The sequence below is a fragment of the Diabrotica virgifera genome, chromosome 5, assembly GCF_917563875.1.
Source record: "Diabrotica virgifera virgifera chromosome 5, PGI_DIABVI_V3a".
In the NCBI taxonomy this organism is placed as follows: Eukaryota; Metazoa; Arthropoda; class Insecta; order Coleoptera; family Chrysomelidae; genus Diabrotica; species Diabrotica virgifera.
Window position 1 is genome coordinate 3,970,016 of NC_065447.1, and position 14,176 is coordinate 3,984,191.

The following is a 14,176-nucleotide window of genomic DNA, read 5'->3' on the forward strand; positions in this document are numbered from 1 at the left end:
CAGTGCCAACAAAAAAATCTTTACAAAGTGAATGTAACGCGAAAATAATAAGAATTATTTGAATTTTACGGCTTAATCCCAACAAAAATACACAACAAAATACAACAAATGACAAAGTATTAACTTATAATAATTCTTTTTATTTATGCGCCTTAGTTCAATTTGCAAAAATGGGTTTTGTCGGAATAAACACGTTCGTCAGCTAATCTAATCACCCTACCTATTCTCTTCTCAGAAGGGTTCGAACATAATAATGAAAGACAACTTTCTAGGCAAAATGTTTATTGTTAAGTACTAATAAATACTTAGGCAAATTACACCGAAATTTTCCTGGGTGGCGAAATCCTTCAGGTAGATGACACCCTCGAGGTATTAATTAGTCTTGAGTACTACTCCGGAGTGAAAATACGTGTTAAACCTATATTTTTTTTATCATGTATTTCGTGTTATTTTCATTGTTATAACAAAAATGTCAGAATATTGTTTTATTTGCGCTAAAATTTTAACTGAAGGTGAAATTGTTACCGTTGAACGTGGTATAAAAACATTAATCAATGCAAGTACTGAAAGAGCTGATGGATTTTTAGAATTTCTTAAACAGCAGAAATCTGTGGCCATACATGTGGAGTGTCGTAAAAGTTATACTCGAAAGTGTTCTATTGCTGCAGCTATTAAAAGACAATATGAAAAACAAGAAGCCAGTACATCGAGCAAAAGTCCTCCTCTTACTAGAGCACGTGTAAGTGAACCAGCTTTTTGTTTTAAAAACAATGCTTATTTTGCGGCCAGGAATGTAATGAAGAGCGTGAAAAAAAATGGCCATCTCTTCTCTCTCTATGTATGGAGCGCCTAAGAAAACTACGTGCTTAGATAAGTTTCGATATGCATGTTTTTTTAAAAGTACTCGAAACAAAAAACAAGTGCAGTTATCTTGTCTTCCTCCAACCTCAGCGGCTGCTCATCAACATCTTTTTCGGGTATATTACCAAGTTCAAGTGTGGCTTGGTTATCAGCTAGATCCAAAAGACTGGGGATGGAAATTAGTCGACAGTTCATTAGAACCAATTCAAACTTTACTCCCCCCTGCGCCGGAAAAACTCCTGAACACAATTTTTTGCAACTGTAAAAAGGGATGTAGCGCTAAATGTGGTTGCAAAAAAGTTGCGACTGTTTTGTTCGGTAGCAAGCACTAATTGTCAAAACCGGTCGTGCTCCAATGTTGAATCACCAACAATTGAGGATTCATTTGATTCTATCGAGGAGCCATGCGATGTGTCATTATTGGGACAATTTATTTGCACCCAGGATGAACAAGAAGAAGAGGAAGAAGAACAAGAAGAACAAGAAGAAGAAGAACTAGAAGATGAAGAAGAGGAAGAAGAACAATGAGAAGAAGAACAAGGGAAGCAGAAGTATTAGAAAATTATGAACCAGTTTGATAAATTTCCCTTTTTTTTAATTTATACCGCTTTATATAAAGTTTAATCATTTTTAACCCTTGCCAATATCAATTATTAAATAGCTTTAAATTAAACAGAATCATAACAGATCCGTGGAATAGGCCTACTGGGGAAACCACGTTAAAAAACGCGCTAAGTACACTACCTCAAAGGTGGTGTGGAAACGTGTGCGCATATTATGACGATTACCAATTTTTGAATCGTTATATCTCAAAAACGGTGGCTCCCAGGAAAAAAAGTAATAAGGCATTTTTTATAGATAATTATCTAATCTACATTTTTTGTTAGCACTAATTTTACCATAAAACTTACTGTTTCGCTGAAAATCGCTAAAAACCATATTTGGTGACCTTTGACCCCGCGTAAAATTTTTAGCAGGGGTCGGATTTATGAGGACTTTTTAGATTTCATTTATGATGGTATTTTTAACAATCCTGCCAATTTTCAGCTTGATGGTAATTTTTGTAGCCTCGGATGCGTAAGTTGACCGGAGTATTGGTTGTAATCTAAATGAGAACTGGGACATGAGCAAAGAAATTAGAATACGTATAGAGAAGGCCAGAGCTGCATTATTTAAGATAAAGAAACTTTTATGTGGAAACAACATTACTTTGAATCTTAAAATTAGATTAGTGAGATATGTGTTCTCTACTCTTTTGTACGGTGTCGAAGGTTGGACTTTAACAGATACTCTTCTTAAGAAATTGGAAGCCTTTGAAATCTGAGTATACCGAAGAATCCTACGAATAAGTTGGGTGGGTAGAGTTCGTAACGAAGTTGTTTTGCCCCGGATGGGAAAGTCACGGAAGTCGTCAGAACAGTTAAAAATCGAAAACTTGAATATTTTGGCCATGTTATGCGACACCAAGAGAGATATAATATACTCCATTTAATAATACAAGGCAAGGTAGACGGAAGAAGTGGGCCAGGTCGAAGAAGAACGTCATGGCTTAAAAACCTGAGAGAATGATATAACAGATCCTCTGCATCCCTTTTCCGAGCTGCAGTTAACAAAATTGCTATAGCCAATTTGATAGCCAACGTTCGATAATCGAGCATGGCACATGAAGAAGAAGAAGAAGAAGAAGAAGAAGAAGAAGAAGAAGAAGAAGAAGAAGAAGAGGAAGAAGAAGAAGAAGAAGAAGAAGAAGAAGAAGAGAAACATTTAATTGTCTACTGTTTTTAAGAGAAATCAGAAGCATATAAGTTTTGGTTTTACTATTTAATATAATAAATTTACTTAATTTATAGGTAGTGTTTTTTAATGTTACATATTATATTTAATTTTTTTGCATATTTTTGACAAAAATAAACTTTTTCAAACAGAATATAACTTTTTCAACGGATTATTCAAATCACCCCGTAGAATAGAGAACAAACTGACTCTGTAGAATAGAGATTGAAGTAACATTCTTCAGTCAAAGTCGATTTTTCTTTATCAACGACAAGCAAAATGCCTTCTTTGTTCATCAATCTTAAGGTCGCGTTATATTATAATGCACGTCGCGTTTTCGGCACGTAGCGTTTGCAGACCGGCAATCGGACTGCCCATTCACATTATCATACATAGAACGTTTACGTTGGTTTCAGTTTGGTGCGGTGCAGATGTGTTTATTGTCACAACACATGTTTACATGACAAATTGCCTCGAAAACTACTTTTTAAATTAGACCGGGCAGTATCGTCGCCCCGGCTAGCGAAATTATTCCGATTCGATATTTTTAAACAAACTTACTCAAAAAGAAGTCCTTATAACATATCCACAGGGTGCCGGGCGGTACCGTGGTCGAAAAATTGTTTAAACATTTTTTTTAAACAAATTCACAAAAATATTTTTTTCATTTCGAGCAATATTTTTTTAGGTAAACTGGGTCATTCTGGGCAAAAAAGGTTTCTTGTCATTTTTCTCTAAAATTGATTGTTGTCGAGTTACATGGGATTAAAAATTTGAAAAATGCGAAAAGGCCATTTTCAAGGTTTAATAACTCGATTAAAAGTATTATTATGAATTTCAATAAGTGACCAAATCAAGTTTTAAACCCCTTCTTCAAGGTCCCAAAGAGATTTTTGTCATTATTTTACTACAAAGCTGTTATTTTTAGTTATTAACAATTAGCGCTATAGTCCAACTGTATCGTCGCCCCCGTTAGCGAAACTATTTCGATTAGATTTTTTTGCACAAACTTACTCAAAAAGAGTCCTTATAACAAACACATCCACAGGGTGCCGGGCGGTGCCCTTGTCAAAAAATTGTTTTAACAATTCTTATTAAACAAATTCACAAAAATAATTTTTTCATTACGAACGATTTTTTTTTTTAGATAATTTGGGTTATTCTTCGAGTTCTTTCGGAACTCGAAAACAATCAATTTTAGAGAAAAATCACGAGACCTTTTTTGCCCAGAATAACTCAAATTATTATTAATTTGGGTTTAATTAAATTATTAATAAAAAATTATTTTTGTGAATTTGTTTAACAAAAATTGTTTAAACAATTTTTAGACCACGGCTCCGCCCGGAACCCTGTTGATGTGTTATAAGGACCTCTTTTTGAGTAAGTTTGTGCAAAAAAATCTAATTTCGCTAACGAGGGCGACGATACAGTTGGACTATAGCGGTAATTGTTAATAGTTAAAAATAACAGCTTTGTAATAAAATAATGACAAAAATCTGTTCAGGACCTTGAAGAAGTTGTTTGAAACTTGATTTGGTCACTTATTGAAATTCATAATAATAATTTTTAATCGAGTTTAATCAAATTATCTAAAAAAAATATTGCTCGAATGAAAAAATATTTTTGTGAATTTGTTTAAAAAAGATTGTTTAAACAATTTTTCGACCACGGCACCGTCTGGCACCCTGTGGATATGTTATAAGAACCTCTCTTTGAGTAAAATGGTGCAAAAAATCGAATAGGAATAATTTCGCTAGCGAGGGCGACGATACTGACCGGTCTAAATACTCTGTATCAAATTCAAAGGAATACCTAAATAAGCAACGAGGGGAAAACGACCCGTAGCTGTCAACATCCGAAAAATATTGTTTTCGAATGAACCGAACGCAGACGTAACGTGTCTTATACGCTACGTTACGTGTCTTATACGCACAATATGAATGGTTCAATTTAAAAACCATTAAATTATATTTTTCGCAAACGAAACTCTACGTGCCGAAAACGCGACGTGCATTATAATATGACGCGACCTTTACAATTAAGAATCATCCTAGTTCATTGGTGTCACTGACTTCCAAAATACATTTTTCGATACCATCCTAACGCAAATTTAATGCTCGTTTAATTTTAGATCAGTGGAGGTAAAAAAAAATGAAGGAAATAACGGATCTGAATCATAAATCATGAGGTTTATTCATTTATAATGAACATCAAGTATGTTTAGTTCTCGGGCATCCAGATGAGTCATAAAAGTGTGTCTGCGATTTGAAACAAGTGGGTCTGCTAAATACAGTGATCATGGTTTTAATAGCAGAAGGTTTTTTAATGGTATTTAATATTATCCTATCCTTATTTGGTATATTTGGTATTTATATTCACAGGAATAACTAGCTAATAAATTCATTTCCGAGAATCAGTTAAGTTTTTGCAAGAACGAAATTTAATACATATTGGTTTAGTGAGTCGATTTTAATGCAATCTTTTTATCTTACTAGCCAGTTTCACCAACAACAAATAGTAGTTTATTCTATGAATAAAGTTATTCGACCAATAAACTGACATTTCTACATTTAGTACATTCTTTCACGGTTTTTGCTCTAAATTTTAAAGAACCGCTTGGTTTGACATGAAATTTGGCATACGTATAGCTTACATGTCAAAGAAAAAAAGTGATATTGTGCCGATGTGTGCTTTTGCCCCTTTTGGGGTGAAAAAAATATATGTCCAAAATAAGTTCGGAACTGACTAATTTTAAGTAACTTTCGTTCTATAGAGCTTTTTCGCCAAGTCAACACTTTTCGAGTTATTTGCGAGTGAATATGTTCATTTTTCAACAAAATAACCACATTTTTAGACGGTTTTTCGCAAATAACTCAAAAAGTAAGTATTTTGTTGAAAAAAACGCTCTTAGCAAAAATATAGCCTATAAAAAAGTAAAAAAAATGGTGTACGCGTTAGGTCTCTGGATCTCATAGAACTAGAGTTATAGCCAATGAAAAACAGATTCATATTCACCAAATTTCAAATATAATATTTCGACGTGAAATATCCAAACAATTAAGCACTTTTTGGGGAAAACCCATAATAACTTTTTTAAAGTGTTTAAAAAAAGCTTTATTTCTGTTTTTACAAAAAGTTTCTAGCATTAAAGTTAAGCAAGTTACGCTGAAAATAAAGTTGGTCCCTTTTGTTTTGGCAAAAAAAATCGGGAAGACCACCCCCTAATTAGCAACTTAAATGAAATTAATCGTTACCGCTCCACAAATTATTTTACTTATGTTGTGTTTACATAATCTGTAAGTTTCATCGATTCAAAGTGCTTATTTAAAAAAAAAATTGGTTTCAAAGTAAAATTTTTAAATATTTTAATTTTAAAAAATATGCTTTTCTTCAAGATAACTTAAAAATTGTTAAGAGATACCAAAAATCTCGAAAAACAAAAAAAGTCAGCATTGCTTTTCTGAATATCATGTATTTTTTTGTTGTTTTGTTAGACAAAAATTTATTAAGATTTAGTGTTTCTAAATTTGCATACATTCGTGATCAGTGACTCGTTCAACCCGTTTTAACTACAGCCTTTCAATAATAAGGACTTTGAACCGATTAAACTTACAGATCATATAAACAATACATACACGAGTCAAGAAACTTGTGAAGTCGTAACAATTAAATTCATTTAAGATACTAATTAGGGGGTGATTTTCTCGATTTTTTTACCAAAACAAAAAGGGACTAACTTTATTATGAGCGTAACTTGTTTATTTTTGATGCTAGAAATTTACTTTATACAACAAAAATGAAGCTTTTTTTAAACACTTTATGTTTTTGGTTATTTCACGTTAAAGTATTCCATTTGGAATTTGACGAATATGAACCTATTTTTCATTAGCTATAACTCTACTTCTACTAGGTATAGAGACGTGATATACACCATTTTTTAAATTTTTTACAGGCTATATTTTTGCGAAGAATGTTTTTTCGACAAAATACTTACTATTTGAGTTATTTGCGAAAAACCGTCTGAAAGCGTGGTTATTTTGTTGAAAAAATGAACATGTTCACTGCCAAATAACTCGAAAAGTATTGACTTATTGAAAAAACTCTATAGAACAAGAGTTACTTAAAATTAGCCAGTTTATCCATTTACTGACTTACTTTGGACGAATATTTTTTCACCCCCAAGAGGGGGTGAAAACACATATCGGCACAATATCACTTTTTTTCTTTGACTTGTTAGCTATGTGTATGTCAAATTTCATGTCAATCCAAGCGGTTCTTTAAAATATAGGTTTTGCAATATTTTACCGTTAAAGAACGGACTAATTTTACTAACGTCAAATAAGACTTATTTTATTTATTTATTAAATAACTATTTACTCTTCGAATAAATTGGCAAGTTAATATCGCTGTAAATATCTATAAGAAAGTAAATTCGTCAGTTTAACTTTATATCATCAAAATTATATTGAAACAAAATAAAAATATAAACGTCTAATAAATTTTATTCGACGAATAGTGGAAGCTGAGAAACTCAGTCATTTGAGATTCGCAGATGACATCGTCCTTATAACCGATCGAATGGATGATGCACTAATAATGTTGAACAAATTATATCACGCTTCCTTAGACGTCGGAGATATATAAAGATTAACATCAACAAGACGCAAATAATGACTAATCTGGTGCTAAATCGTAATATTGTTATAATAAATTAAAATAATTACTATTTACCATTTAAATTTTTATTTATTAAATTGGTGGATTCTGCATCTGAGACTCTTCAATTTGTTATGAGATATCGCTGTATCGCGTCTAATGGGAAATTTGAATTATTTTTCAGATTCCCTTTAAAATGATGGTGGAGCTATTTTTCGATTCAGAGGTGTGCACGCTATCAAAAGCTACTGATGACGCCTGAAATGGTAGAAACAGCCTGTCTAGCGGGTGTGCAACCCTCTGAATCGAAAACAAGCAAAACCATCATTTATTATTTTATTTCCTTTACTCGGTTTGAGTACTGAAAGTTCCTCTGCTGTCTTTTTCCTAGACGAATGAAGGCGGAATGTGATCGTTTCCCTTTCGTTTTCTATATTCGTCGTCTGCTGTCTTATTAATTGAAAAAGTCGCAGAAAAAGGATGTACCAGTAAGAACTTTCAACGCGAAAAGTCTCAGGTTTAAATGACTATTTACCATTTTAATTTTTATTTATTAAATTGGTGGATTCTGCATCTGAGACTCTTCAATTTGTAATATTGTTGTTGATGGAATGGATATTGAGCAGACTGCATCTTATAAGTACCTACTTGGGACATGAAATTCGGTTGGGAAGAGATAACCAGACGTGCGAGCTCCCACGTCGCATAGGATTAGCCTGGGCAGCGTTTGGTAAACTGAGCTATGTATGTATTTAAATAGGACTTATACCCATATGCCTGAAAAGGAAAATCTTTGACCAGTGTGTATTGCCTGTACTCACTTAACCCTTAAACGCCCAACCTTTTTTAGGTTCCATGTACGCCCAAGGGTGAGTAAAAAATGTCCACCTCGAAAATAGCTAATATATTTATTGAGAGTTGTTGGAAATGGATTAGAATTAAGATTCTTATGCTTAATAAACACAGCATCTTCTAAAATATTAATATAAACAATTTACAAACCTTACAACTAAATTACAATGTACATCAAAATTAACATACCAGTAAAAGCCAGTAATTCAGATTTGTCGATTTTCTCCACATTCTTCCTTTCAACCTCCTCATTGCCGGATAATTATGTAGATTATGTAATTATACGTCGATAATTATATGGATTATCTTCCTACCAACGAGAAATTATATAGAAACCTTTAGTAACAACTTTTACCAAGGGTGTACTTTTTATGCCCACCCATATTTAACTCAAGATGCTACTTTTATTTTCAAAAATATCGGTAGAACCAAATTAACATTCGATAAAGGGCTGTCTTTTTAACAATAAATAATTTTTTAAAAACTTTTAAACACGTAATAAATATGTTACAAAGGAATACGCATTAGGTGGACATTTTTACCCACCCTTGGGCGTTTAAGGGTTAATGGAGCGGAAACATTAACACTCACAAAAAAGGTAGTGAACAAGATTCGCATAACTCCAGAGGGCTATGGAGCGCCAGATGTTGGGTGTCTCCCTGAGGGACCGAATCCCAAACGAAGAAATACGTCGTAGAACAAAAACAACGGACGCTGTCGAAAGAATTGCGTCGCTCAATTGGAATTGGGCAGGACACGTCGCCAGATTGTCAGACAACCGATGGACAAAACATATTGTCGAGTGGAGGCCACGAGAAGAAGCACTACGGAGCAGAGGACGACCACCAACCAGATGGGCTGACGATCTGAAGCGTATTGTCGGCAACTGCCAACTGGATGCAAGCCGCACAAAACAGAGAAAGATGGAAAGAGCTGAGGGAGATTTATGTCCAGCAGTGGACGAGTACGGGTTGATGATGATGATGATGATGATGATGAACTTTTGGATGCATTTTATGCACTGTAATTACAATTATGCATTCTCAGGCATTTTTCTATTGTAGACTTTTTCTGACGTCATCCCGAACAAAGTGGAAAAAGTTGCAAGCCGATAGGTGTAGCATAGACGTTCTGTAAACTTTTGTAGAAAAAAATAATGGATTACATTAAAAATTGAGCTTTCCAATTGTTTTGTTTTAACTTAACCCAGCGAACGGTATCTTTTTAAATTTTTAAGTAAGGTCGCGTCATATTATAATGCACGTCACGTTTTCGGCACGTAGCGTTTGCGGACCGGCAATCGGACTGCCCGTTCACATTTTCATACATAGAACGTTTCCGTTGGTTTCAGTTTGGTGCGGTGCAGATGTGTTTATTGTCACAAAGCGATGAAAACACATGCATACATGACAAAATTGCCTCGAAAACTATTTTTTAAATTAGACCGGGCAGTATCGTCGCCCCCGTTAGCGAAATTATTTCGATTAGATTTTTTTGCACAAACTTACTCAAAAAGAGTTCCTTATAACACATCCACAGGGTGCCGGGCGGTGCCGTTGTCAAAAAATTGTTTTAACAATTTTTGTTAAAGAAATTCACAAAAATAATTTTTTCATTACGAACGATTTTTTTTAAATAATTTGGGTTATTCTTAGCAAAAAAGGTATCTTGTGATTTTTCTCTCAAATTGATTGTTGTCGAGTTATACGCGATTTAAAATTTGAAAAGTACGGAAATGGCCATATAACTCGACAACAATCAATTTTAGAGAAAAATCACAAGAGACCTTTTTTGCCCAGAATAACTCAAATTATTATTAATTTGGGTTTAATTAAATTATTAATAAAAAATTATTTTTGTGAATTTGTTTAACAAAAATTGTTTAAACAATTTTTAGACCACGGCACCGCCCGGAACCCTGTTGATGTGTTATAAGGACCTCTTTTTGAGTAAATTTGTGCAAAAAAATCTAATTTCGCTAACGGGGGCGACGATACAGTTGGACTATAGCGGTAATTGTTAAAAGTTAAAAATAACAGCTTTGTAATAAAATAATGACAAAAATCTCTTCAGGACCTTGAAGAAGTTGTTTGAAACTTGATTTGGTCACTTATTGAAATTCATAATAATAATTTTTAATCGAGTTATTAAGCCTTGAAAATAGCCATTTTCGCAATTTTAGAGAAAAATGACAAGAAACCTTTTTTGCTCAGAATTACCCAAATTATCTAAAAAAAAATATTGCTCGAATGAAAAAATATTTTTGTGAATTTGTTTAAAAAAGATTGTTTAAACAATTTTTCGACCACGGCACCGCCTGGCACCCTGTGGATATGTTATAAGAACCTCTCTTTGAGTAAATTTGTGCAAAAAATCGAATCGGAATAATTTCGCTAGCGAGGGCGACGATACTGACCGGTCTAAATACTCTGTATCAAATTCAAAGAAATACCTAAATAAACAACGAGGGGAAAACGACCCGTAGCTGTCAACATCCGAAAAATATTGTTTTCGAATGAACCGAACGCAGACGTAACGTGTCTTATACGCTACGTTACGTGTCTTATACGCACAATATGAATGGTTCAATTTAAAAACCATTAAATTATATTTTTCGCAAACGAAACGCTACGTGCCGAAAACGCGACGTGCATTATAATATGACGCGACCTTACTACCTGCTTAGAACAGATTCCAAAAGTTTATTGTTTCTGAAATTCTTGGGTACCTGTCACCTGTCCCTAAATAATAATAGAATAGTTTTGGCTATTATTTACTTTGTAATAATTCAAAGTTATAAAGTAAATTTAGAGACCTTGACAATTATCGGAAAAACGGACGTGATATTTTGAATGCTACAGATGATAAAGAAGTTATTTAGAAGATTGTCAAATTGTACAGGCCAGGAAATACGCAGATAAACGTAAATAACGGGATTTGCTAGTAAGTTTCCGTGGTAAAATGCTCCATGAAAAAAGGTATTAGATGAGTTCCCTGTTCCCTCACGTACGAAACTTCTAGAAAAAAGAATTTTATCATTTTATTTTTCTATACAAAGTTGTCTAAAGTTTGTCGATTTGTATTTGTATCCAGTATCATTGTTTGTTAATGCCGTCTAAGTGGGTGGTATAATATTTTCCTTTGTTTATCTTCAGTTGTCTTTGTTTTGGTTTCGTTTAAGGGGATGGGTACGTATTTTCGGCTGGAATGCTATTCAAATGGGGATTCGTTTTTTTCGAATCCTGAGAAAACTAATAAGTATTTTTGAAAAATTTAAACGCAGAATGAAAGATTGCGTTATTAGCGAGGGCCGAAAGTCCCTGAGAACTTCTATAATGCTTATTTTAATAAGTTACAGGGGTGAAAAACCAAGAGAAAATTTAGTGTGATTTTTAATTTCAAATATCTCATTCAAAATAAACTTTTTGTGTTTTCTAAGGGACTTTCGGCCCTCGGTAATAATTTAGTCTTTCATTCTGCGTTTAAATTTTTCAAAAATATTTATTGGTTTTTTCAGGATTCGAAAAAAATTATCACAATGTCCGTGGTTATAAATTTTCCAAATATATCTTTGTCGCAGTTCTTTGTCTTACAACGCACTCAGTCGAATAGAATATTGTCAGCATATTGTCAGTCAGACAGTGATAATCAGTGACAATTTGAAATATTTGACATGGCATCGGGAATATTTTGAGTTGTTCATTAAATAATATTGATAGTGTATTTGATAATTGATTTTTAAGACGTGAACTTAATAAAAAGTTATTTATTGTGTATTATTTGTGGAAGATGCAAGCAGAGAATAGGGCATTTCATTCACAGTCATTTGTTTCGAGCTTCTGTCATATTTAGTATAATCTGTGTATGTTAATATTATACACAGATTATACAACATCTGACAGAAGCTCGAAACAAATGACAATTGATGAAAAGCCCTATACATCAGGATAATATATTCTGTGATCCAAGTATTTTGTTGTTAAAGATGTTCAAAATTGTAAGCGTTCCATAGTAACAATATATTATTAAAAAATCACTTTCACACTTTTCCTCTTTTCTCGGTTGAGTATTAGTTTTTGTTGTACATATAAATTATTACAATCACTGAATACATAGTTAGTGAAAAAATTATCACATTTATTAACTGAATTAATAATTTGCAATTATACAAATAACAGTTATCCAAGAACATTCAAAAGCCATCTCTTTAAGTTAATGATGACATTGTCAAGTAGAATGACATTCTAGTAATGTTTACATATCCATACCAGTGTGAATTTTACTACACGTAATTTGCCGTGTAAAGACAGAAAAAGTAGTGATAGCCGTAAAATATTGCGAATTATGTACCGATGGCCTTAAGTTGATCTCCATTCTATTTTTTGTGTACTTCTGTTCTAGGGGAATTTCCCATTTTCCCTCCCCATAGATCCGCCACTGATTTCCCTGATGTATACTGTCAAACATTAAGAAATGTGTTATAATGATTAATATTTATCTTAGCCTACATTTCGATAAACTACTCTCAACAAGATGTTTTATAAGATTTGAATGCTATTAAAAAACAACAAGACACTTTTTGGAAAACTTGGAACTCAAAGATTAAGCAATTAAATATAGCATTTAACGATTTAACGTAGAAGGAATTAATCGATATATTGATATTAAACAGACAACATAATATTAAGTTCTAAAAGGAAAAACCATGATGACCTTTCAGTATCTTATCTACCTACTCACTTGATTAATATTTTAATTACATTTTTCAACTGAATCAGCTCGTTTTTCAAAAGAAATTTGGTAAGCAAATACGTAAACTATTTATCGAAAATATCTTTCAAAACATGTATAATGTAATAGTGCTGACCATTAATAATTAATTATAGATATATAAAATAAACAATAACACTCTCATAAACTCATCTGCAAAGGAACTATAGTCAAAATCCTATACCAAACATAAAAGAACACAAAAACAAGTAATCAACAGTTATCCCAATCCCAAATCCCCCAATATTATTATTACATTGAACATAAACAAAAATTTTATGATGTCTATTAAATACCTGCACCTTTAAATATTTACTCAACCAAATGAACATCTTCAGGCACTCAAGTCGTGTAAAAACAACTTAAAAACTTGTTTCCAGTGTGTGAACCCTGGCATAATGTTTTTGTTATTAAATTCAACACATTCAAGAGTCTTAATAAATATGTGGTCAAAGAATGCCAAAATTTCAAATCAATTTCAAATATTTCAAAAACATGAGACGAACTTTTGAATTGTCTAAAATATCAAAACAATACTTTGATTTTGACTCAAACAAAAATAAACAAACAAAAAACAAATTCAAACTCACCTCCTGAAAATTTTTAAGTATATTCCTTAAGTAACAACAAATATTTCACGTAGTAGATACAAAAACACGAATTCAACAACACTTAAGACATAAAATACACTAACTTTGTGAGAGAACTACCGAAAATGTATGAATGAATGATAAAAACCGAGAGATAAAGAAATTCCGACCCACGTCTAATACCTTTCGGAACTTGCAAATGGATACACAAATACAAGAGTTCAGTCAAAGAATTACGAGAGGTTTCAAAAGCTACTCCCACCACCAGTTTGTACCCATCTGAGTTGCTTGCATACCGATCGGAGAGGAGTATGGAGTATACCTACTTAACATTGGGTCATGTATGAAAAAGTAATAAATAAACCATACAGTAACCTATAAACACATATTTTTTTATTACCGCTATTAAAATTAATAAAATGTGTATTTTTGATAAACAAAAGATGTGGAATATTCTCTACTTAGTTTATTTATTGATGTATAATATACGGAAATGGTAATAGGTAATAAAACTATGTCATAAGAGAAATAATTTATTTGGACGATTTCGATAATTATCAAATTTAAAAATAATAATGATACTCGTAATTACCTATTTCATAGTCTTATCATTTAATAATCCAAACAAATTTCAAAATAAATCGTGTTGTCTACCTTTATTATAGGCAACCAAA

At 32.6% G+C, this 14,176-nt stretch overlaps 2 protein-coding genes across 3 annotated transcripts in view; both read right to left on the bottom strand.

The window, feature by feature from the left end:
• Positions 1-13,808, bottom strand: part of LOC114335056 (uncharacterized) — a 241,060-nt gene extending 227,252 nt beyond the window's left edge. Inside the window, exon 1 of one of the 2 annotated variants that reach the window (XM_050651222.1) lies at positions 13,503-13,808. The gene's annotated coding sequence lies outside the window, so the exon portion shown is untranslated. The remainder of the gene's footprint in view (positions 1-13,502) is intronic. The other variant, XM_050651223.1, reaches the window with a different exon arrangement.
• Positions 1-14,176, bottom strand: part of LOC126884896 (adhesion G protein-coupled receptor A3) — a 400,023-nt gene that overhangs the window by 101,697 nt on the left and 284,150 nt on the right. The window lies entirely within an intron of this gene.